The sequence below is a fragment of the Nycticebus coucang genome, chromosome 8 (assembly GCF_027406575.1).
Source record: "Nycticebus coucang isolate mNycCou1 chromosome 8, mNycCou1.pri, whole genome shotgun sequence".
Lineage (NCBI taxonomy): Eukaryota > Metazoa > Chordata > Mammalia > Primates > Lorisidae > Nycticebus > Nycticebus coucang.
Genome location: NC_069787.1, coordinates 65,048,967 through 65,075,528, shown reverse-complemented (window position 1 = coordinate 65,075,528; position 26,562 = coordinate 65,048,967). Strand labels below are relative to the sequence as shown.

The 26,562-nt window shown below is 36.3% G+C and overlaps 1 protein-coding gene and 1 pseudogene across 4 annotated transcripts in view; one reads left to right on the top strand and one right to left on the bottom strand.

Annotated features, from left to right (window-relative positions):
- ZNF385D (zinc finger protein 385D) overlaps positions 1-26,562 on the top strand; it is a 333,680-nt gene that overhangs the window by 188,705 nt on the left and 118,413 nt on the right. The gene's annotated exons all lie outside the window — the stretch shown is intronic.
- Positions 21,415-22,220, bottom strand: LOC128592334 (exosome complex component RRP43-like; annotated as a pseudogene).

Genomic DNA, 26,562 nt, shown 5'->3' with positions numbered 1-26,562 from the left:
TGGATTTATTAATAATAATAATGATAATAATTTTGACTTATGGCCAATATGAATAATCTGCGCTCTCCCGCCCCCTTCCCCTACTAAAACTGCTTTCTTGTGCAGTTAGTTCTGAGGGATGCAAAAAAGAGATGGCATGTTGGTTTGGAAGGGATAGAAATTGGACACTATTCATACTCCAGACAAACAGAGGGCTCTGTCCTATCACAATGGGCTCTTCTAGGGTGCCATGATCTTGACCTAGGTTGATAGAACGAAGATGAACAAACAGACTGGATTATGCAGCAGTGTTAAGCCTTCCAGTATTTACTATCACCAGTCAAGTAGGTCCCTTGGATGTTCTAGTGATGAGGATAGGATACAAGATAATAAGGTATAGGAAATATAATTGGCATAAATAATGTGGTTTGTTTCATCTATGCAGAGAATATTCTATTTTGTATAAGGATTGCTGTTATCTTAAGTATTCATATGTACTAGTGTAATCATCATGTAATTTTATAATATTAATATTATTGACCTAAGCAAGAGAAGAGTAGATTGCCTTTCTAGCATCTACTTTAGTCTATTTGACCTGGTAAAACAAAATACCATAAACTAAGTAACTTATAAACTACAGGGATTTCTTTGTCACAGCTCTGGAGGCTGAGTGGCCCAAGAACAAGGTGCCAACACGTCACTTTCTGATAAAGGCCTCTTTTCTGGTTCATAGATGGTACATTTTCAGTGTGTTTTCACATAGTGAAAGAGATAAAAGAGCTCTTCTTTGGCCCTATTTTATACGTGCACTAATTCCATTCATGAGAGTTCTACCCTCATGACCTAATCACCTCACCAAAGGTTCCACCTCTTAATGCCATCACCTTGGGAGTTAGAACTTGAGCATGTGAATTTAGCAGGAATACAAACATTCAGACCACGGCAGCACTTAAATGGTATTTACTGCTTAAGAAAAAAAAAAAAAAGCAATAGACCAAACATATAATATTTTATTTTTTTATTTGAAGAGATATTTTTGTTTGTTTGTTTTTTAATATTGAGAACCTCAATTTGATTTGAATTGTATAAACTTATTATAGATTTGTTTAATTAATTAACAATGAAGTATTTTCACTAATGATTGTAACATAATAGTCTCTCTTAGCTGTTCTAAAGAGTTCTCCTAACATGAAAACAAGAATTTTAAACTTAATTTTGATCATTTTTAAATGCTTAAAAGATAATCATGTAGTTTCTTAATTGCTATTTTAAGTGGTTCCTTTATAGTCCCTTTTTAAAATTGTATTGATATTTCTCTTTGAAAAGCATCAGATAATGATATAATAGTCTTGCAGGGGCCATGTGACCAGCTTCCTACATCTAATGGGGCCATTAGATTTCAAATATCTCCTCCTGCCAATGACTCACTGTCAATTATCTTTTCTGTGTTGAGGATAATTTCTGTAAACTAGGTATCAGAAAGGGACATTAAAACTAATCTCCCACTGAGTGCAAGAATTTTGTCAATCATGTCGGGTATCATCTTTTGGTTATTTATTCCAAGTGATGGATCAATCCCCACTTTGAGAGAGCAGTTCTGTTTCCTGGAGTGTTTCAAATTTTATAGATTGATATCAAAGTTGTGTTTGGACATTTTAGAAATATTATCAGATAGGCTTTAAGAAGTACATATACACTTATATGACTAACATTATAAAGAACATTACATAAGGAATGTTAGCATACTTTTCTAAGATGCAGTCTTATTTTAATTCCTTGGTAATAGAGAGTAGCAATTTATTTTATTGTGGAAATTTCTAGGTGACATAGGAATCAATATGCATTTTTATTGGGGACAATTGGCTTCTCTTTCTCATAACTTTGCTTTCAGGTCTGTCCAACATGTGGTAAATGGAAAATGGGCATAGTATTTTGTGGATTTGTACTAATCAGCCTGGGTCATAATTAAACAGTTGCAGCCTTGACTGTTTACAAGATGATTACTATTAATGTATTAATCTTCTACTGTTGCTGTAAGATATTACCACCAACTTAGTGGCTTCAAACAACACAAATATATAAGCATGCTTCCGCTCACTTTATATCTGTTTCACATTTTGGGAATTCTTTCAATATTTCATACTTTTCTGTTGTTATTGTATCTGTTATAGTGGTTTGTTATCAGTGATCTTTAATGTTACTATTATAATTGTTTTGGGGTACCTTGAATTGCTCCCATGCAAGGTGACATATTTAATTGATAAAAGTTGTCTGTGTTCTAACTTCTCCACTGGAAGGCCGTTACCCTATTTCCCTCCCTCTGCTCCAGCTTCCCTACTCCCTGACACACAATATTGAAATTAGGCCAATTAAAAATCCTACAATGGCCTCTGAGTGTTCAAGTGAAAGGAAAAGTCATATATCTCTCAATTTATGTCAAAATCTAGAAATGATTAAGCATAGTAATGAAGGCATGTCAAAATCCAAGGTATGGAAAAACCAAAGACTCTTATACCAAATGGTTAGCCAAGTTATGAATGCAAAGGAGAAACTATTGAAGGAAATTAAATCTGCTGCTCTAATAAGTACATGAATGATGGGAAAGTAAAACCACCTTATTGCTGACATGGAAAAAGTTTTAGTTGTATGGATAGAAGATCAAACCAACCATAACATTCCCTTAAGCCAAAGCCTAATCCAGAGGATGGGCCTAACTCTCCTGAGTTCATTGAAGGCTGAGAGAAGGGATGAAGCTGTATGAACAAAGTATGAAGCTAGCAGAGGTTGGTTCATGACATTTAAAGAAAAAGACTGTCTCTATAACATACAAGTACAAAGAAAAGTACCAAATACTTGTAGCAGAAGCTATAAGAAGTCATTCAGAAAATCCTGCTAAGATAGCTGATGAAGATTGCTATGCTCAGTGGTACAATTTCAGTGCAGACACGAAGGCCCTTTCCTGGAAGAAGAAGCCATGTAGGACTCTCATTGCTGGAGAGGAGAAGTCAATATCAGGACAGTCTGACTTTATAGTTATAAGATAATGAACCTGTTGACTTTAAGTTGAAGCCATGGCTCACTGACCATTTCAAAAATACGAGGGCCCTTAAAAATCATAATAAATCTATGTGCCTGTGCTCTATAAATGGAACAAAACCTGGATGACAGCACATATGTTTACAGCATTGTTTATTGAATATTTCAAGCCCACTGTTGAAACCTGCTACTGGGGAAAAAATAATTTTCAAAATATTATTGCTCATTGACAATTTACATGGTCACTCAATAGCTCTAACAGAGATGTACAAGTAGATTAATCTTGTTTCATATCTGCTAACATAACATTTATTTTGCAGCCCAGGGAAAAAGGAGTCATTTTGACTTTCAAGTCTTATTTAGAAAATACCTTTCATAAAGCTAGCTGCCATCGTTAGTGTCTTCTTTGATGGATCTGAGGAAAGCAAATTGAAACCTTCTGGAAAAGCTTCACCATTCTAGATGCCACTAAGAATATTTGTGATCCATTGGAAGAAGTCAAAATAGCATTAACAGAAGTTTGGAAAAGGTTTTTTTGAATTTTCATGGATGACTTTGAAGGTTTCAAGACATCAGTAGAGGAAGTAACTGTAGCTGTTGAAGAAATAGCAAGAGAATTGGAATTAGAAGTAGATCCTAAGGATGTGACTGAATTACTACAATTTCATGATAAAACTTCAGTAGATGAGGAGTTGCTTCTTATGGATGGTCAAAGAAGGTGGTTCTTTTATAGCGAATCTACTGCTGTGAATGTAGTTGAAATAACAATTAAGGATTTAGAATGTTTCCTCAACATAGTGGCTGAAGCAGCAGTAGGGTTTGATAAGACTAATTAATTCCAACTTTGAAAGTTCTACTGTGGGTAAAAATGCTTTCAAACAGCATTATATACTATAAAGAAATATTCCATGAAGGGAAGGTTCAGTTGATGCAGTGGTCTTCACTATTGTCCTATTTTAAGAAATTACCAAGGCCTGCCCTGACCTTAAGCAACCACCACCTAGATCAGTCAGCAGTGAACCACATTGAAGCAAGACCCTCCACCAGCAAAACAGTTACAAATCACTGAAGGCTAACAAGACTGAAAGCATTTTTTTTTTTTTAGCAATAAAGTATTTTTAAATTAAGGTATGTACACTTTTTTAGTGTACTACTTTTTTAGTGTACATACCTTAATTTACTTAATTTACTGTTACACACTTACTAGATTATAGTATAGTGTAAGCATAATGTTTATATGTGCTGGGAAATCAGAAAATTCATGTGACCTACCTGATTGTGATATTCATTTTATTACAGTTATCTAGAACCCAGTCTGCAATATCTCTGAGATATGTCTGTATCATTTTACAGTTCTAGAAGGGAAAATTCTAAAATGAATCTCACTAGGATAAAAATGAGGTATCCTGGGTTGTGTTCTATCTGGAAGCCGTAGGGGAGGGTTTCTTCCCCTTTGTTCAGCTTCTAGAGGCAGCTTACACTCCTTGGCTTGTGCCTTCATCCCATCTTCAAAACTAGCAATAGCCACTTCAGTCCTTCTTACCCCTACTCAGTCTGACTCTCAGCCCTTTGCCTCTCTCTTCCACATTTACAGAACCTTGTGATGACTATGGGCATACCTGGATAATTCCAGGATAATTTCCTTATTTCTTGGTCAGCTTTTAACAACCATATTTCTATTTGCTAACCTAATCTCACTTTGTTATGTAATATAACACATTCATAATTTCCAGGGATTAGAATTTAAAAACCTTTGGGAGCCCCTTAATTTGCCTGCCACATATACTGTACTTCAATTCATATGGACGTTAGATGTAGCTTTGAACTACTTTCATGACTGCTTTAATTTTTCAGATATTACTCAGGCCAGTTTCTTTGGTCTATATAAGCTAGACACATATGAATTCATTGACCTTAAGCTTTCTATTATCTTGAACCCTGGATATAAATTTTCTTTGCATTACTAATTTTAAGTATTGCTGGGAAGATCCAAAGTTGAGTTTATAAATGACATAGCAACATTTTAAGTATGATTTTACAAATAAAACATAATCATTGCAGATTGAAATATAGGAGTAGGAGCTCTATATGAAATTAAAATAACTTTGTATCATTATATGTCAATAAGAGAAACTTATGTATTGGAGACATTAAATTTGTTTATTGACCAGCCATATTATCCATAAGTACTAATTCTATAAAATATTTAGGTACTGAATTGCAAGCTCATTTGGCTTTATCAGTTGTTCCATAAAGAGAAGATTATCCCTAGATAAAAAAAAATCATAATTTAAATATGCATTTACATCACAATGGGTCATTTAAATTCTAAGGAACATCTTCTAATCCCAATAAAACAGCCCTTCTGTTCTTTCTAGGTAAATCTGGAATTTTTTGCCCTGTTTCTATTTTCAGACCTGGAATCTTTCTGGAAAAATAACACTGTAATTCCGTTGTATGCTTGGCTGAATCCTCTGTGACATAGGAAAGTATTTTTGCTTTATGAACCTTTTTACATTTCAAAGCCTCTTCTCCTTCCAATGAAAATAATAGCTTGTAGTTCTTTTCATCTTTGGATCATGAAAATTCAATTTCCTTTCCTTCTAAGCTTTTATTTATTTTTCTGAACCTTCATATAATAAACTGTGTAGTTTGGTGTCTTGCCATACCTATTTCCTGTATGGTACAGTTTCCATTTTTGGTCTTGCAGATAGCTTTTAAAATGTCATCAATTATACTGTGTGCATTCTTAATCAGATTACCTTTTCCTGGTCTAGGCTTCCTCTTGACAAAATCTTGTCTCAACTTTCATAGAAAACGCACATAGGGTTATGAGGAAAACTTCTAATTAAAGACTAAAGGGTTGTAATTTGTCCAATTGTCTTATCAGCATCTTAAAATAAGCAGGAATTACCACATGGCTTGGTCAAGTGAGAAAGTGTGCCTTTGAAATACAATTTATAGCAGGGCCAAAGTGGATGTAAGTTTATTAAATGATATAGAGAATGAATACTCAATGATTGTTTATAGAATGGGATATATAACCTCAGATCCTGAACTAAGGAATTATAAAATGATAGAATCTTAGAGTTATTATAATTAACTCGTAACAATAGAATTTCATGACACGTTAGACACAGAAGAGACCTTTGCTATTTCACATGAAAATGCTGAGGTGCAGAATATGTAGGAAATTCATGCGAGGCCACATGGCCAGTAGCTGGCTGGGCAGGGCCAATGTTATCTTCTCTACTCTTTATACCACATCTGACCGGGGTAGGACAGCAAGTCCAGGCAGAAGTTGCAACAGATGCTGCAAGAATGGCTCAGAGTGAGATGTGTGTGTTTCTTGCTTAGTCAGGCTGTCCTGGACAGAGGCCTAATGGTTTCCTTCCTCACGGAACTAAATGAAAGGAGGCGGCGCTGTTAGACAAAGTCGTTCAGAGGCTTCCTCTCACCCACAAGTGCTCTCAAAAGGAATTACTTATAAGGCAGTCACACACTTGTTAAGCATAAACATGGAAACTTTAAATCAAAAATGAAATTTGTGAACTGTAATACGGAAACAACATGTCATTTATGACTCAGGACTGTCAAGCAATCATTACTTTGGGGAACTGTTTTGATATAGCAGAAGGGGGGTTTATGCTTTAAACCCATTAAAGCATAACCTGGTTTAGAGACCTCATACTCATCTAAAAGGGGATCCTTAGGCTCATCACCAATATAATTGATAACTTTTCCTATGGTATTATAAAATAGAAATTAATTTTTCTGTACTTTAGAATCCAGAAATGTAGTGAAACTAAACTGTGTGTCTGAATTTAATTCCTATCTCTTAGTTATAGCATCAATATTATGATGAGGATACCGATAGAAGTAGTCTTTTTTACTACTTTTATTAAGTCTTTTTTACTTAACATCAAATTAGATATTAAGCTTATTTAACATCATGGCCTAAAATATCGTGTTAATATTTAAATCAATATTATCTTTGTGGTTGATGTTTAAAGGAAATACTGCTTAGGTGAGTTAAGAACAAAATCTGAAAAGGTTGTATTGTGGTCAAAGTACTATTCTTTTACTTCTTTGTATTTTTCTTTCATTTCCAAATATTCTTTACAAGCATGCTGGAATTCTATAAAGGAAAAGAGAATTGTATCTTTGGCTTCGTTGTTGTTTAAGGTACATAGGCAACCTGTTGTCTAGAATTGTCTTTTTTATTTGGTCACATGTCCTTGAGCTCTTCTTCATGGAACTCACAGGTTCCAGAAACATCTAATTTAAAATGAGTAGCCGTACATTAGAGTGGTGTTGTAAGAATTCAATAAAATATGACATATAGCCAATTGGCTTATAAACTATATAATGACTGGAATTGAAAGGTCCTTTGGATTGTATAGAATAAATAATGCAGTTGTTTTTTTTCCTTTGAATGTTAAATTACTTCTTAAAATAGCAACATCTGAAAATATCTTTACTTTTTTTAAAAAAAAAGTATTTAAAAGGATCTATTCTGTTTTAGTTATTTGTATTCAGTGTGTTTTCTGCTAAGATATAAGGCATTCACTCCTGGTAATTCTTTACCTTTTAAAAAATGTGGGGACAACTTGTTGCTGGCAAACCTGCATCTATTAAAAACGTTCAACCTTTTTAAGTCTATTGCTGCTGCTGCTGTGTCCCAGAGGATATTCTGAGGGACCTAGTTATAAATTAAATTTTCATGCAGCTTTGAGACATCTCTTCGATAAGAGAGTGACCTCAGTCTGCAGGGCTCAAAATTTTCTGGAGCTTTGGCCTGAGCACTATGGTTTTTCCACTGGGTGCTTTTCCTTCTTCAAAAGCAGTCCTTTGACAGGGCCATTCAGCTTGCATGTGAGGGAGACACATCTGAGAAGTTGATGAGGCTTAATGGGGCTGCCAGGTCACCCTTTCATAGGGAGCTGGCTCTAGAGAGAGAGTGTGGTGATGGCCTGTAGGTTGTGGCAATATTTGAAACAAGTAACTGGAGGCTTCTTTTGAAGGGCTTATATACTCTGAGTCTGCACTGGGGGCACAGTTCATTCTTAGCCTCACTGGCTTCCTATTCTTGAGTAGAACCCACAGCTCTGTCAGGAATTCCCAGAAACAACACTTAAGCAGAAGGACCAAGAAGAAATATCTGGTGTATCTGTTAGAGATTTCAGGAGAAAATAGCCAGCCAAGAACATAGGAATCTACTTCAGCAGTGTGCTTCTTTGGATTTAAAAAATAAAACCCCAACTATTGGGTCATTTCAGGACTCTCTGAATCGGATTTTGATACTCCAGAGTTTCATCTGGGGATGGAATGAAGGAGAAGGGATGGAGAAAGGAGAAATCTTTGTAAAAGCGTCCATATTCGTCTGGGTTTCTTTTCTTTGTATACAAAGAAATATTAAATAATATAATTTATTTTTCTAGCAAACTTCTTAACATGGAAAATTTAACTTTGATTGTGTAAAAAGAAAGTAGATTTTAGATATGCCTAGCAGATGCATACTTAATCTCTAGCAAACAAAGGAACTAGGTAGTACTGTGAGCAACTCAGAGTTATTTTATATTAATGCATAGAAATGTCTAAAAATAATTCTGTGTATTCATAGATTATATAGATGGAAAAACCGAAAGCCAGAATATTTACTTGACTTTTTCAAGCTTCTTGAAATATGTAAGTAGAAAAAAGAAAAAAAAAAAAAGGCTTTCAAGTACCAAAGTAGTGATGGCCATACCCTCGGGGAAATGTATTTTGAGAATTGCCTTGACATCAACTGATAGTTTTCAATTAAGACAATTGGCCATGTAAGTTCTGCACATAGGTGGCACCTATGGCTCAGTGAGTAGGGTGCTGGCCCCATCTACCAAGGGTGGTGGATTCAAACTCGGCCCTGGCCAAATTGCAACAAAAAAATAGCCAGGTATTGTGGCAGGCACCTGTAGTCCCAGCTACTTGGGAGGCAGAGGCAAGAGAATCTCCTAAGCCCAAGAGGTAGAGTTTGCTGTAGGCTGTGATGCCACAGCACTCTACTGAGAGCAAAAAAGTGAGACTCTGTCTCTAAAAATAAATAAATAAGTTCTGCACACAATGCAGAAGTTAATTTTGGGAAGGTACCTGTAGTATCGCTAGAAGAACATATCTCAAAAATTGACAACCACTTAAAAGCATGATTACTGTAGTAAGTAATTACTGAAGGAAGCAGAAAAGAATCTGTGCTGAGAGTCTGTCTCATTAAATAACAGAGAGTTTGAGAAGAGAGTTGAAAGTAGGGAAAAGCAGGGAAAGACAGAAGATGATGGGGAGGGTAGATTGTGGCAGTGAAGCAAGAGTATATCTCTAATTAAATGAAGTAAAAGTTGTCTGTGGGTCCCCAGAAAATAAGAAGAGAAGCCATTAATGGTAGAAAGGCTCTACAGATCTTAGCTATAACTCAATAAATCTTGACTATATAAGCAAATTAAGTGCTCAAAGCCAGAGCATTTTTCCCTATTGCCATGACAAGGAAATGAAAGTAGAAACAAGAATCTCTAAGGTGGTCTAAGTGCCCATTTCACTAAGGAGCATTAACAATGACTACTAGATTGTGATAAAAATGAATTTTAGGATTCCTTTTCTCCAATACCTAATCCCTCCACAATGCAGGATTCACATCCTAAGCAACTGAGTCTCTTTAACCTAAACATGAATATTCACATGTATCTAGAGAAAAATGAATATGAGGTCTGACAATTAAGTTTACAAACTCATTCTAGAAAAAGTTCTGCATACCTCATTGGTGACTATCTCTATGGTCACCTTCATAGTATTGTCCTTGTGAAACTCGGCACTGATATCAGTGCCTAGCCCATCTTTCATATGAATTTTGGAAATCTTTTTCTGGAAAGACCATCAGAGCTATTGTTGTATGATACACAAAAACATGCAGCAACAATAATGAACACCACTCATCAAGACACTGCCACACATGAATACAAATGCAGCTGTAAGACACTGATATACAAGGGTTTGAAACTTGAATGAGTTGTTTGTACAGTACTGCCAGTATAAGTGTATGGTGGCAAGTTTGTGAACTTAATTGTCAGACTTTCATGTGATGACAATACAGATGGTCATTCCAGAAAAAAGAATTCCAAAATTGCTTTGAAGTGTGGATTAGGCTCTGGTGTCAGTGCACATCTTCCAGAGGGGAAGACCTCAAAAGTGACAATGTTGATTTTCACCAATGAGGTATGTAGCACTTTTTCTTGAGTTCATGAACTTCATTCCCAGACCTTATAAGTGAAATTAGACTGGTGCATGTCCTAGCAACTGGTCTTATGAAAGAGAGCAACCTCTGAAGGTTAGTTATTTCTAAAAATAATTACTATTTTTACTATCAAAATCCCTAAATTTTGGGCGGCACCTCTGGCTCAGTGGGTAGGGCGCCAGTCCCATATGCTGGAGGTGGCGGGTTCAAACCCAGCCCTGGCCAAAAAAAAAAAAAAAAAAAAAAAAAATCCCTAAATTTTAACTTTAGGATTATGTTTAAAGATTTCAAAGTGCACCAGCAACTTCATCACTGTTTGATGAATTCCTTATTTGGCCACAGGATAAAGTACTTGATGTAACCTAGTTGTCCAGAAATTTCTTGGTACATATATCTACTAAAAATGTAATCAATTGTTTTGTATTCTATTTACAACTGTGTATATTTCTTAAAGTATTACTACTTAATAAAACTTGTAGCAAGCCAACAGAAGCTAGTTTTATGGTCATCAGTAATTGAAAGTCCAAAGTATAAAATTTGCTCATCCCTTTTTATTGATTGTAGTCACTGTTTATCAGGACCCTTGTTTTTAAATCTTTTTATGTGCTTCATAACAGTTTACTTCAGCATTTTATAAATCATTAGTTTCAACCTAAAAACCAGGACAGTAGAAAGGCTCGTTGCTGGTCAGAGGATCAAAGGAATTTAAAAAAATGATAAAACATATTACTCTCTGTTCTTATGTCATCTGGGGTTTTCTGATAGTTTTTATCCTTCCCTTCCTAACAGTTTCTGTTTGTAGTTGTCTCTTTTTTTATGGAGTCCTATTCTGTGTATTAACTGGAGTAATTGTGATGAAATGCATTTGCCTTTCCCAATGTCACGTGGCCAAAAAAGTCTATAAAGATGAAATGAACCTCTCATTCATTTCTATCTTCTTCACACTAAGAGTTCCTCAAGATGGTTAGTTTAGGAGTGGTGATGAGGTTTGATCTCGAATTTAAAGGAAATGAGATTATACCAGGGATGTGATAAATTCTACACTACATCTTGAATACATTGTTAGAATTTCTTAGATGACTCTGGAACTAGAACTTAAAAAGATGACAATAAGGTGACTACATAGTAAAACTCTCAAGCTTCCCTCTACAGATCTGCGCACAATCTGGATACTATTTTAGAACGCTGTCCTTAGACCAAACATTCTGGCCCAGATTCCCCTTTCTGAAGCCTGCCAAACCTCATTGCAAATGCAAACTATTTCCTCTGGGATCTGTTGTCCCTGTCCAAATCTGTGTTTTGATATAAATTGAATCTGATAGTGGGAAAGGTTGCAGTCATCTGAGGGACTCTCACCTGTGAGGAGGGAGCTGAATAGAAACCGAGGCCTGATATGCTAGGAAAGTGTAATTCTCTATGTCCAGGTGTGATCTGCAGTGACACTTTGAGAGGGGAGGGATCTTTTCATAATCATACAAATAACTCTGTGTATATGGTGACTCTTTATTGGGCATAAATGAGCTTTTAAATTCCTTATATAGGAAATCTATGGCAATTGATGTATGGCAAATTTATTCTTATCAGGTTTGTTCGGGACATCAGGTCCATCTGTACAACTTGTAACCTTCTCTTGGGTTCCTTTATAAATAAGGTTTTAAAAGGTAGTCTCTGAACAGGTTTTATCCATTTCCCAAGCAGAGCTTATTTTCTCTGCATCAGCGAACTTGTCATGATAATCAACTTTTTTGTCCCAGCCATCAATCACTCTTGATTACAGCTGGGTAGAAGTTCTGTTCTGTTGATCAGCTCATCAGTGCACATAATATTACACCTGGAGGCCAGTACAAATCATCCCTCCATCGGAAGAGCATTTTCCCTCAAGGCTTTTCTCGATGGTTTTATCATTTACATCTAGGTCTCTTTGAGATGTCATGTCTCCCTTTGCCTCTGTCTTCCCTCTCATGTGAAATATTCCACCAAAATAGCTCTCAAAATTTGCTTGATTATTTGTACTCCATTGTTATTATGTTGCTTTTGCCTTTTTAATTCAAAGGAAGAGTTTGTAATCTATTGTATCATTATTATCGTATTCCCTTTTCCCAATTCTTAATGCAGATAACTGTAGAACTTAAAAATCATACAAATTATAATTTAATGAATATTCAGCACTTCTGTAAAAAAAACAGTTTAGCATATGTTTTACTAGAATGTTTGCAAGTCTAATTTTGTTGATTTTTAATGGTTTCTTAAGTTAGGTTTTTGTTTTATGTTTTGACTTGGGCTAGGGAATATTTATCTTTAATTTTAATTTTATTTTAAGTAATACTAACTAGCTGTCTTCATGGTTTAAAAAGACATCGAGGAGTAAATATTTTAAAATCAATTGCTCAAAGTCAGCGTCACTCTTACACTGTGTCTGTAATGTATGTTCTATGTAGTCAAAGTATTTCTTATTTTTCTTAAGCCAACTCATATTCCTTGACAATAGCATTTTCAGAATAATTATTGGAACAGTGATAAAACATTATTATGGTAAAAAATATTTATTGATTTCATAAAGTATTTAAAATAAATATCTGATTTAAAACATTTATATGTCCTTCATATATTTCATAAAGAACTTTTATATTTTGTTGCTTTTTATTACTTTATAAAATCTGACACAGTAATTTAGAGAATTATGAAAAGTATTTTAATTCTCAAAGTACAAAGTATAAAGATAAAAGAATATCATATGAAATTACAGAATAACATGGATTTGATTAGAAATCATGAGCTTCTACTAAAAATATTATTTAGAAAAAACTAAGGCTTTTTTTTTTGAGACAGAGTCTCACTTTGTCACTCCCGATGCCAGTAGAGTGTTGTGGCATCATAGCTCACAGCAACCTCAGACTCTTGGGTTCAAGTGATTCTCTTGCCTCAGCCTCCCAAGTAGCTGGGGCTACAGGCGCCTGCCACAATGCCCGGCTATTTTTTAGAGATGTGCTTTCACTCTGGCTCAGGCTCATCTCAAACCCCTAAGCATAGGCGGTCTGCCCACCTTGGCAACCCAGAGTGCTGGGATTACAGGCATGAGCTACCCGCACCCGGCCTTCCAACAGCTTCTTTTATGTCTGTCTTCCTAAGAGAGTCATATGTTTCTATTTTTGATTAAAATAGGCCAACAAAGAGAGTTCTGTGTTTTTATTCTGTATCAGCATTTAGATATTATTGGCTCTCCAATCTGTGAAACAAAACCAGAGCAAACGGTATCAATAAGAAGTGATCTGTGTAGAAGTGTATGTTCCAAATGGGATTTTAGTGTTTTGAAAAGCTGAGTTAAAAGCTCAAACTAGTTTGCTGATATCTCTGTGGTCTTGAATCTTCCTGAGATAGGAGCTGGTCTGTCTATGTTAAGTGGTGTTGTTAAGTGGTGCATGGTTATCACTCAGGTTTAAAAATTAACTTTAATATTTTGTTGTATTGCCTATTCCCTCCTAGTGTTCCTGACTAGCAGTCAGCAGAATGGGTCTCCTCATGAGAGTAATATAGTTCATCTCTCCTGAGCCCAGAGAGGCCAAATGGTTTGCCACTAGGAACTTTTCATCTTAGCCTATTGTCTGATTTTTATACTTGAAACACAACTTTGATATGTTAGCTACACCATATGTGACTTAATGCTTAACATTAAATGTCAACCTTACATAAGTAGTAGTGTTTGTGTATTAGTAAAATGTTCACATTGCTTGAACAATTTATTATAACTTATTGTAGACAGCTTGATATGAAATGACAGATTTTTGTTTTAAATAGTTGTGGGAAGAGTCTCTTTTGCTCTCTCTCCCTCTGCGTGTGTGTGTGTCCAGTTTCCCCTCTCTGGAGATACTTAGTTCATATTATAATCATATTAGCATTTTATATGTTGGCAGGAAATTGGGTGCAGATTTGGGAAGTAATATATCTATGGTGGGATCCAGTTATGAGAATTTTGACACTGCCATCTCCCGGAACTTGAAATAAATTGCCAATCTTTTATTTTATTTAATTTTATTTATTTTTTATTAAATCATAGCTGTGTACATTAATGCAATCATGGGGCAACATGCACTGGTTTCATATACAATTCGAAATATTTTCATCGAACTGGTTAACATAGCTTTCCTGGCATTTTCTTAGTTATTGTGCTAAGACATTTATTTTCCACATTTAGTAAGTTTCACATGTACCCTTGTAAGATGCACCATAGGTGTGGTCCCACCAATTACCCTCCCTCCACCCATCCTCCACCCTCCCCTCTCCTCCCTTTCCCCTTGCCCCATATTCTTAGGTTATAACTGGGTTATATCTTTCATATGAAAACTATAAATTAGTTTCATAGTAGGGCTGAGTACATTGTATACTTTTTCTTCCATTCTCGAGATACTTTGCTAAGAATAATATGTTCCAGCTCCATCCATATAAACATGAAAGAGGTGAAGTCTCCATCTTTCTTTAAGGCTGCATAATATTCCATGGTGTACATATACCACGATTTATTAATACATTTGTGGGTCAATGGGCACTTGGGCTTCTTCCATGATTTAGCAATTATGAATTGGGCTGCAATAAACATTCTGGTACAAATATCTTTGTTGTAATGTGATTTTTGGTCTTCTGGATATATACCTAGTAGAGGAATTAGATCTCTAGGATCAAATGGTAGGTCTATTTTTAGATCTCTGAGTGTTCTCCAAACATCTTTCCAAAGAAACGTATTAGTTTGCATACCCACCAGCAGTGTAGAAGTGTTGCCCTTTCTCCACATCCATGCCAACATCTCTGGTTTGGGGATTTTGTGATATGGGCTAATCTTACTGGAGTTAGATGATATCTCAAAGTAGTTTTGATTTGCATTTTTCTGATGATTAAAGATGATGAGCATTTTTTTATATGTCTGTAGGCTGTGCACCTGTCTTTTTCAGAGAAGTTTCTCTTCAAGTCCCTTATGTACCCTGAGATGGGATCACTTGTTCTTTTCTTGCTAATACATTTGAGTTCTCTGTGGATCCTGGTTTTTAAACCTTTGTCAGAGATATAACCTGCAAATATCTTCTCCCATTCTGAGGGCTGTCTGCTTGCTTTACTTACTGTGTTCTTGGCTGTGCAGAAGCTTTTTAGTTTGATCAGGTCCCAATAGTGTATTTTTGATGCTGCTTCAATTGCCCAGGGGGGGCCTCCTCATAAAATATTTTCCCAGACCAATTTCTTCAAGGGTTTTCCCTGCACTTTCTTCTAGTATTTTTATAGTTTCATGTCTTAAGTTTAAATCGTTAATACAATGAGATTCTATCTTAGTTAAAGGTGTGGGTCCAGTTTCAGTCTTCTGCAGGTTGCCAGCCAGTTCACCCAGCACCATTGGGTAAATAGGGAATCATTTCCCCACTGAGCGTTTTTAATTGGCTTGTCAAAGATCAAATAACGGTAAGTAGCTGGATTCATCTCTTGGTTCTCTATTTTATTCCATACATCTACCTCTCTGTCTTTGTGCCAGTACCATGCTAAATTGCCAATCTTTAAATTTAAAAATGCCAAGAATTAAAATCTCAGTGGAAGCAGAGACTCCACCAAAGCTGTTCCCTGCATAAAACCAAATTTCTTTTATTTTTAATCTAAACTCTATAATATTTCAGCCCTCTCCATGTTTTTCTACTTTCTCTTTCCTACTCAAACCATACAAGCCCACACCCCATGAAAATGAATGGAGACAGTATTAGGAGAGATGGAAGAAGCTACTTTTGCCGCAGTTTATCTTTAGTGAACAGGTCTTCTTCTGGTGAGCTTACTCTACTTTCTGACATCACAGTATTTGGTCTGTCCATGGACATTAGATGGACTTATGGGGACACAGGCTTTTCTTAGTGTCTGAGCTTCAAGCACATTGTGTGGGTCCTCCATTACATACTGTATCAACAAATAAAATAAACACCCAGGGGCATAAATTCCCAATTGTCAGTTAGGGCCATAGTGAAACAAAAGAGAAATGCCCTTCAGTTCCAAATAACTTGTTGCTGTTTAATAAGAAATAAATTTTGAATGATCAGGGGCTTTAGCAGTACCTTATCTTGAAGAAGATAGGGGTATGTTTGTTACATGATGGATCCAGCTTCCTGTTAGGATTGTGGGTACTCCAGTATATTTTTTCTTATCCCAAGTGAAGGCCCACTCTCTCCACCACAAACTCATGTAGGTAAGTGTTACTGAAAGCTGTGTATTTAAGAAAACTAAAAGTGACTAGTGATGGTATGGGGTCCGAGAACAGCAGAATCTAGAAACACACGTGGTTAGTGGCACCTTTTTGTTCATTTCCCTTGTGCTCTTGGTTCATGTGAGAAACAGTGAGCACATGTGAAATTGACTAGAGTCATGTCATGGATTTAAGAGAGCTTCTAGACTAATATTCAAAATCCAATTATTCAGACCACAAGTTTTCCTCTGCTATATTAAACCAAAGATGAAAAAAGAAGAAAAATAAAATCCCCAAGTGGGTATATATGTCCTTTTCTCTTGAAAGTAGTTTTCTCTCATTCTGATAATTCTTTGAATTGGTTTGGAGTTCCACAATAATCATTCCCCACGGCTAACTAAACAGGAACAGATAGAGGTATACATTTTCCTATTGCTTTAATGCAGGCAGTTGCCATGTGATGAGATCTTTATAGATATTGCTCAAATCCCAGGCTTCCTCCGTAAGTAATTTCCTAACACCCAGGACTATGTTTTTTTAAGATTTCATTCAAATGAAGATAGGAGGGTCAAACGTATTGAATGGTTCAGTGAATTCTTCATATATTCATATATTCTAGAAGGTCACTGTTACCTGTAGTTAAATCAATAAAAAAATACTTTACCAACTTTAATTGATAATTTATACCTAGAATAACATGATTCTTTAGAAGCAAGATTAATGATAGGTGCTGATGTTGCTACTTCCTTGCCATCACAAAGAATTCTAAGCAAATTGTTAAATCCTTGTTGCTGAGTCCTTTCGATACTTTAGCCTAGAGTTATCACAGTCCTAGACACTAAGAAGATATTATCTGAAACTTAGTCTGTCTTGGGATCTCAATTTACCTCCATCTAAAAAGAAAGTTGAAACAGATTTTAAACACCTTGACACTTTTCCCCACAGAACTCCAATACCCTTTATAAGGACAATTGCTCAAAAGAAAGAAAACACAAATGACAGCTAAATATTTCTTTCTCCATAATACTAAAGGGCATCAGGGTGTCTTTCATGAACTATTGCTTCCCAAGCCATCCGTCACTGCAACAGTTTTCCCATAGATTAAGGACTAGATTTGCATTCTAAATTATTTCTTCCAACAGCTGCTGTAAGATAACTTGGCTGTAACTTGAGAGTTTGCATTTGATCAGCTGCCAGTGAAGATCATAAAATTCAGCTTGGCAACAGAAATTGGGAAAAGAGATCTCCTCAGCCTAGCTGTGCTTATCCGAGTTAGAGCATGTGTAAAAGCGCCACTCGAGCTCTCTACATCTCTGGGCGGCATGGGAGTGATTTGCTCCTGCTGAAAGTTGACTTAGTGCCAGCTTCTTTGTGTCAGAATGAAACTACCTTTTGTTGAGTATTGGTGGGGGTGGGGAAGGGGGTTATGTGAAGCCTGCCCTAGCTGACACCTTGGAGTGTTGATGAACAAGCGTGTTCAAATCTTTGAGTGATCCCTTGACAAGTCACCAGGATTCAGCCTGGCACTCCTCTACAGTGGAAGTTCAGATGCGAAAGGAGTTATTTTACAGGTGACTATTTGCTCCAGCTCTGTGGACTAGAAAGACCTTGGATCCAGCTAATCTTAGCAATTAGTAGTTGTGTGATTATGAACAAGCTTTTAAAAAAAAAATTCTATGAGTCTCAGATTCTTATTTGTAAAATGAAAATGATAATACTACCACCTAAGGTGGTTCTAAAGATGAAAGGGGGGATTGTGAGCACAGCAGAGGATTCACAGTAAGTATTCAGGGTTAATTTTCTTTCTTCCCATGCTTGATATCGGCATGAAAATAGAAAAAATTTTCATACTCAGTATCTTTCCAAAATCACCCATTAGGTGACGATGGTAAAGATTGCTAGATGTTCAATACTTCTATCCTTTCTTCTCAACAATATAATTGAATGTGGCTCTGCCAATGTATTTTACCCTTTTTCCTCATCTTTCCTTTCAGTAGCACTTTGAACATGCATATTCATTAAGTTATTTTTTAAAAAATATAGATAAATGATATAAACTAATTCTGGGAGCAATTTATAGCTTTACTTGGTAACTGACAGGTTGATTCTGGGTTTTCTATCTCTTCTTTTCTAATCCTAAACCACAAGATCTGGTATAATAAATGCAGGCTTGACCTAACATTTTTCAAAAATGATATCCATTGAATTTCTGTTCAGGTAACTAACAGTTGGCATTTTGAGTCATATAGATGGGTCATAGATGCTCAGCTATAGTTATATGCCATCGACAGAGTCACCAAAGGTTTCATTTGGTAGGATTAGTAGATGATGACTAGAGTTCAAATACTGAGCAGCAAAAGCCCCTCACGAGAACTGGCCTCTATTCTTAAATAAGATGGTTAGCATGCACAAGAAAACAGGCTTTCTCCAACTGCTAAGCAATCGCTTAGTGCCTGTGGTTTTCTGAGTGGGGAAAAGTTTCTGGTGTCAGCAGTTCATTCGACAGGCCAATGATGAAGTGACTTGCTCTGCTCATGTTAAATGGTGAAGTGCTTATTTCTCAGTCCATTGGCAAGATTTAGAGCTGCAGCCTACAGGGCGAGGGCCACCTGCTCTTCCCTCACTGGTGGCTTGGTAGTATATTAGTAATGTCAGGGCCCTGTGATGGCTGTGGCCTTGTTTGTCACAGTACCTTTATGCATAACTCATCAATTTATGGCAGTGATTATATTTATCTTCATGGAAGACAGATTCTGTGTGTTTGAATCACAAGATCTTTAACCCTCAGATTTCTGAGGCTGTGTGAAGCTGTTGCATGAACTGTCCATAATCAAAGGCAAATGATACTTTGGAGTGTCATATAACAAATTTTATAGCCATTTGCCTTTGTAATATACTTTAATTTACCACCTTCAGTATGTTCCGTGAACACAACAGCACCTGGTATAGTGTCTGGCTGTTACAGGTATTTAGTTAAGTGCTAAATGATATCAATATATGGTAAAATGCATGGTGAGGAATAAACAGAACCTGGAAGTCACTAGATATGTGTTGTTTGGAATATTTGCTTAGCAAATATTATATTATGGACAACTGACATATATAAACTTTTGAACAAATTCTGTTTGTGTTTATTTCCAGTATGGGATGTAGATGATTTTTATTTTAAGTATTGTTAATCAAGCTTTGAAAATTTATTTGGAGCTTCATCTAGAAAGAAGCCAAATGTCCTTTTTTTTTGTTTAGTTAGGGGTCTCACTGTGTTGACCAGGCTGAAGTGTAATAACTATTCCCAGGTGCCTCATTACCTCAAATGCCTGGCCTCCAGGAATCTTCCCACTGCAGCCTCCCGAGTAGCTAGGATTAGAGGCATCTAGCCCAGAGTGTTCCATTAAAAAAAAAAAAAAATGTCAAAAATCTATATATAGTTAAATGTGATATTGAATAGACCAAAATGTTTACAATCTGTATCCTCCTACTTATCTTTTTATGCACCCTACTTCCCACAGACCCCACTGCCCACAGCTGTCTGATATATTACCATGGGCGTTTGAAATCACTGTGTGTTTTCATTTTCATAAATAAAAATAACTTATTATGTAACAGTATTGAAATCCACAGGTAAGGAGGTTCTGGGGTTAACTCACCAGCTTCTGATCTCATCGAAAACCCAAATGCTTTCCAGCTTTCTGCTCTAGCTCTCCCATTTCTGACTTCCTGATGCTGGGTAGAGATGTTGCAGCTTTTAGACACTGAAGTGGACACAACCACATTCAGAAGGGAAGGGGCTTCTTCTCCTGTGATGTTCTCTCTCTCTCTCTCAAGAGACTTCATTTTTAGAGCAGTTTTAGCTTCACAAAACTATTGCATGGAAAATACAGACATTTCCTATTAACCTCCTGTCCCCAAACCTACACAGCCTCCCTGATGATCAGCACCCCCACCAGAGTGGTGCATTTGTTTCAACTGATGAACCTGCACTGACACAGCATTATTACCAAAGTCCATAATCTCCAGTAGAGTTCATTCTTGGTGTTATACATTCTACGGGGTAAGCATATTGGTAATGGCACATATCCACCATCACAGCATTACACAGAATAGTTTCCCAGCCCTAACAATCCTCTGTGCTTTGCATATCCCCTCCTTTCCTCCTCTCTCAGCTCTGCCAACCTCTGACCTTTTTACTATTCTATAGCCTTGCCTTTTCCAGAATGTCATATATTTGGAATTATAAAGTATGTAGATTTTTTAGATTGGCTTCTTCCACCTAATAATTTGCACATAATTTTCCTCCATGCCTCTTCCTGGCTTGATGGCTCATTTATTTTTAGCATTGAATATAGACCACAGTTTATCCATTTACCACCTGAAGGACATTTTGGGTGCTTCCTCGTTTAGGCAGTTATGAATAAAGCTGCTGTAAACCTCTGTGTGTCCATAGTTTTTCACCTCCTCTAGGTTAATAACAAAGGAACATGATGAATGGATCATATGGTTTTAGTGTGTGTCGTTTTGTAAAAAATTGACAGGCTTCCAAAATGAGTGTGGCATTTTGCATTTCCATAAATAATGAATGAGTGTTGCTATTCCTTCGCATCCTTGCCAGCATTTGGTGTTGTCCGTGTTTTGAATTTTGACCATTGCAATAAGTGTTCGGTGGAATTTTAATGTTTGATTTTGCATTTTCCTGGTGAAATATGATGTGGAACATTTTATAGATGCTTTTGCTCCCATTTGTATATCTTCTTTGGTAAAATGTCTGTTAAGGTCTGTGGCCTATTTTGCAACCAAGTTGTTTGTTTGCTTATTGTTAAGTTGTAAGAATTTTTTGTGTATTCTGGGTAATAGTCCTTTATCATATATTTCTTTTGCAAATATTTTCTGTTAGTCTGTGGATTGTCTTTTTTTTTTTTTTTAACATAGTGGCTATTCATTTGGGTTTCATACTCGTAATTACTTCATTCATCAGATTTTTTACTTCTTTGTGTTTTGTAACTGCTCGACTCATGGAAGTTTAGCTCCAGTCAGCCCACTTCCACCTGGATCGTGCGGACAGCCGAGCTTGCTGTCCTTGTCCTTTACAATTGTCAGGGCTCCAGTTTCTGAGTGTTCCTCCTCTCCAGTAGGGTCAACTGTGAGCAGGGTGTCATCAAACGCAGCTAAGGGAGTTGCAACTGGATGACTTCTAATATTCAAATAACTTTTCTTCTTTAAATTAACTTCTGCTTAAGCAGTTTCTTCATTTATAGTAACTTCAGGCAACTGTACCTTTTTGAAAGCTGCTAATAAAGCAAATGTGCTGACATCTAAAATGTTTCCATCATAATCAAAGCAAATGAGATCATAGAATGGAACCCAAGCAAGCTTTCCTGGAGAGATGCATAAATCTTCTTTCTGAATTATCTGTGAATTTTCAATGACATCTGCAATGAATTGGCTAGCCACTTGGGCCTCTTCTCTGGGAGGTCCAGACTGAAATTTCGATGAACACAGGGGTGGTAGATCTACCTTAGGAACAACATATCCTTTATCAGGGGCATCTGTTGGTGGTGCTGCCAATTCTGCTTTAACTCCACGAAGTACTGTAGTATTTCCCAATGTCACTAAGGCAGAACCATTTGCAGTACTAATTGAACCTACATTGACCATTGTGGTTCTGAATTCACCAAGTTCCCTTTCATCAGGATGGCAGTTTTCATTCAGAAATCTCCTGTAATACTCCAGAGGTTCCCGGTTTTAAAAGCCATCATCTTTTTCCTGTGGCTTATTCTCTTAACTGTGTCTTTCACAGGGTAGAAATATTTAATTTTAATGAAGTCCAGTTTAGCCATACATTTTTTTTTAATGGAACATGTCTTTGGAATTTAGATTTTTCTCTTACAATACCTTGAAGGAATGCTATAGTTTGGTATTTTACATTTCCATCTATAGTCCATTTTAAGTCTATATTTTGAAGGATGGAAGGCCTGGGTCTAGATTCATTGTTTGGGCATGTGGATGTCCAGTTATTCCTGCGCTGCTGTTGAAAAGACTGTCTTGGATCTATTTTCTGGTTGTTTTTTAGCCACTATAGCACAGTGTTTACTACATGGCACAGATTCTAACCCGTAACAACATGTGATGCAGAATGAATGAACAAAGAAGCATGGATTGTTTTTTCTACCATTTCCAGTGAGAATCTTGATTTTTTTAAAAGACTGTATCATTTCCTCACAAGATCACCTTTGTGTCTACTGAATATAAAAACATGGGGGAATTAGTTTTTTTAGGCTTTCTAAATGTGTGAATAGAAAGAACAGCCATAAAGAATGAAGAAGGATAAGAAGTTGTAGATTTGAAGTAATCCTTCTGTTTGACATGCATGGTACTGGGATCCGAGAGAGTCGTAATCAATAATGTGCAGATCTCCTTAGGGAGGAGTAGGACCTTTAGATTTATCCCTTCAAAGTCAAATAGGATATCACAAATCAAAATTCTATTACACTGTGGCAAGAAGGCATCACCTGGCTTTCCTATAACGCCGGGAAAGCCCTAGAGTCAGGCTCTGCCTCTAGTTTTAGGTACGGCATTTGGGAAGCTGTTTACCTGTTTATGCAACCGTACCAGGAAAATACTGACTTAGTAAGAAATGGCCAAAATTATATGGAAAAATTGATTTGAGTCTTTCCAGACCTGAGGTCCAGCATATCTCCTAGGTGTTACTTTACTCCAGGTTATCCAAAGAAATACTCAAAAGAAGCACAAAGAAAGATATAATGTGCTGTTGTTTCTCTTAAAGCCATAGATATTATAGATTTTCAAAGTACTTTGATGATTTGTGAAGACAAAGATTCGCTAAGATTAAGTTTCATGGACTCAATTGTTCCCATATGTTCATATGTCCTCTCCTCCTTACTTTGGCTGGGGATTCTCTGTTCATCTAGATTTAGAGCATAATGGTAGGTAGATGTTATATGTAATTCGGGCTGCTGTACAAATCAATCAGAAGATGCATAGTGGCTCTAACAAACTAGATGCTTTAAGTTTTGCTCAGGCAGTAGCCAAAATAACTGTTGTTGGTTCATTGGCACATCTCTTCCAAGTGCTAATTCAAGGATACGGTCCTTCTCATCTCATGGTTTTAACATCTTTAATAAATGACTTCCAAAGTTGCCATACTTACCTGCATCAAGAAGGCAGGAAAAGAGCGAGTCAAGAAAAATATACTTAGGAAATGTTAACTAATGTGGACTGGACACATTACAGCTCCTTTCTAGTGACACTCGTCATCGGTCAGTCACATGGTCACTGAAGTATAAGAGAAGTGTAGTCTGGTTGTGTGCCAACAAAGAAGAGATACCCCTGGCTTTGTGCCCCCCCCCAACTACTAGAATGTTCCAATTGTTTTTTCTGATTAAATTCTGGGGCAAACAAAAAGAATGAGACATGTGCTTTTAGAAATGTACTTCTTGACTGGGTACGGTGGCTCATGCCTGTAATCCTAGCACTCTCAGAGGCCAAACTGGGCAGGCTGGTTGAGCTCAGGAGTTAGAGACCAGCATGAGCAAGAGAAAGACCCTATCTCTACTAAAAATAGGAAAACTGAGGCAAGAGAATAACTTGAGCCCCAGAGTTGAGTTTGAGGTTGCTGTGAGCTATGATGACCCCATAGTACTCTATCCAGAGCGACACAATGAGATTCTGTCTCAAAAAAAAAAAAAACAAAAAACTTCTTTTTTATCTTCTCTCCCCTTTCTGGATCTATTTTCCACTTTTAAGAATATGTGCATAGAAGACAGAAATATTTGAGCAATTCTGCATAATGTGATGAGCTTCAGACAAAGGGAGACCTGTTTTCAAATCTTGCTTCTGTGGATAACTCCTTGTGGGCCTTTGGCAAGTTTCTTAAACATTGTGAACCTCAGTTTTCTAATCTTTGAAACTGGCATAATATAATCTAATTTTCAGGGAAACTACGAATTTTACATAAAGTGCTATCAATATATAAAAAATGTTAGTTGACAAATACTTGGAAGCCATTATTAGGACATTTTTGTGTTCTTTGGTCATCAACTGAAAATACATGAGAGGGATTTATATTGTTAATGTTAACATTTAGCTGCTGTGACAAATGGAGCCTAAAATAAGTGGCTTACAGAACATGGAAGTTTCTTTTTCTTTTGCATAGTCTTTGTGCGGTAAGCATTTTGATCATCAGACAGTTCTGCTCCATGAGATTTTGGTGATTTTCAAGCCATAGCCATTACAGACATTAGGGACATTGAAGAACAGATGAAAGCCAATCCTAAAATAGTACTAATCTATGAAAGAAAGCCTAAGGTTAAATGTTAAGGCTAGTTCTGTGGATAATAACTAAACTCATGTTTAGTCTTTAACAATTTTTTTTTTTTTTTTTATTGTTGGGGATTCATTGAGGGTACAATAAGCCAGGTTACACTGATTGCATTTGTTAGGTAAAGTCCCTCTTGCAAGCATTGTTAAAGTAACTAAGATATCATTCTTAATAATGCGATAACATTTTCTGTAACTTTTCTAGTTCAGGAATAGGGAAAATTTCATATTGAATGTGAAATGATTTATGTTGGGTGCATCAATAAAGTTAGAGGCACTTTCACATTTATAACTTTTTGCTAACTATACCAAGGTGCATTACCTCTCCCTAAGAGTAGCAACCATCATAAGGATGTAAACCAAGAAATTTTCGTCAAATGGAGAAATGTTGAAGATATATTAGCAAGTAAACACATAACAATATGAACAGTGTGATCTAAGTTTTTGCATAATAATACATAGTCATGAAATAATAGATATTGAGTACCTGCTAGGGACGTAATCATAGAAGAAAATCTCCAGAAGTCTGAAAGAATTAGTACTGAATGACTAGTTCATGGGTCATTTCATATTACTTCTTTCATTCTTTGAATTTTTAAGATTTTGTGCATCATGGGTTTTGTAAAGAAGAATGAAATTATTTAAAATAAATCATTCATTAATGTTTAAAAGTATGAATTCATCTTTGTGCTTTTCAAATGCTAGAATCAAATGCATGTCTATTTCCATATACACGCTGAAAACATGAAATTACATATTAAGAGAACTAATAACATAATAGTGCTCAGTTCAGAATGGGGGTGCCACGTGGACAAAGTCTTCTTCTGGAGGCCACTCAGTTAACCACTGCATCCCAAGCATTCAGATCCTTTATTCATTACAGACCTTTCCAAAATTTATTATTCCAATGAATAGACTAGCATAAACTTGTCCAATCCTGTATCACATGTTGCAAAATCTAATGGATACTTTTATGCTTTCTCTTTACCAGGCATAGCAGTGGCAGTTGGTGGGAAGCATTCCCTTCTAAAAGGTCCATCTCTCTTGGCTTCCATGATACCAGATTTTTCAAGCTTTTTTCCCATCTCCACCTCTGCATTTTCTTCATTTCCTTTCCTCAGTTTACTTTTGCAACAACCTACCTATATATTGGAAAACCGTGGAGCAGAAACATTTGTTGGATACATAAATATTTACACGAACAGATATATAGTAAATCAGTAAATCAAGCCTTCCACCCAAAGGAGTGACACTAGTAATTCAGTTTTCAGGGAATGGGAGAGCCATGAGCAGAGGAACCTGTGGAGCCCTTTTGCTTGGGAGTTTGTTTGCAAGAACAGCCCTGAAAAGGTGAAAACACAACTACAAACAAACAACTTCAAGGAATAGAGGCTCTATAGTTCCTTACTGAAAACTAAATTATGGAATAATTCTATAAACTTCATACTTGATTTTTTTTTGTTTTAGTTTCCATGCAGCTTGAATCACTGAATCATTCTTGAAGCTCTTTTGTTGTTTTAACACATTAAATTAGCTCATTACAGTTGAATATGTAGTGGAAAGTAGCATCTGTTTACACTATAATAATATAAAAATTACTTACCAGTAACAGAATAAGGAGCAATTTGCAAAAGCTAATCATATTTGTGCACTTGTCTGCAAAAAGTAAATTGTTAATATATACCCCAGGGGGAAAAATCACTTGCTGGTTTAAGCGGTAGAAGCAGTAATATTAACAAGCACCAAC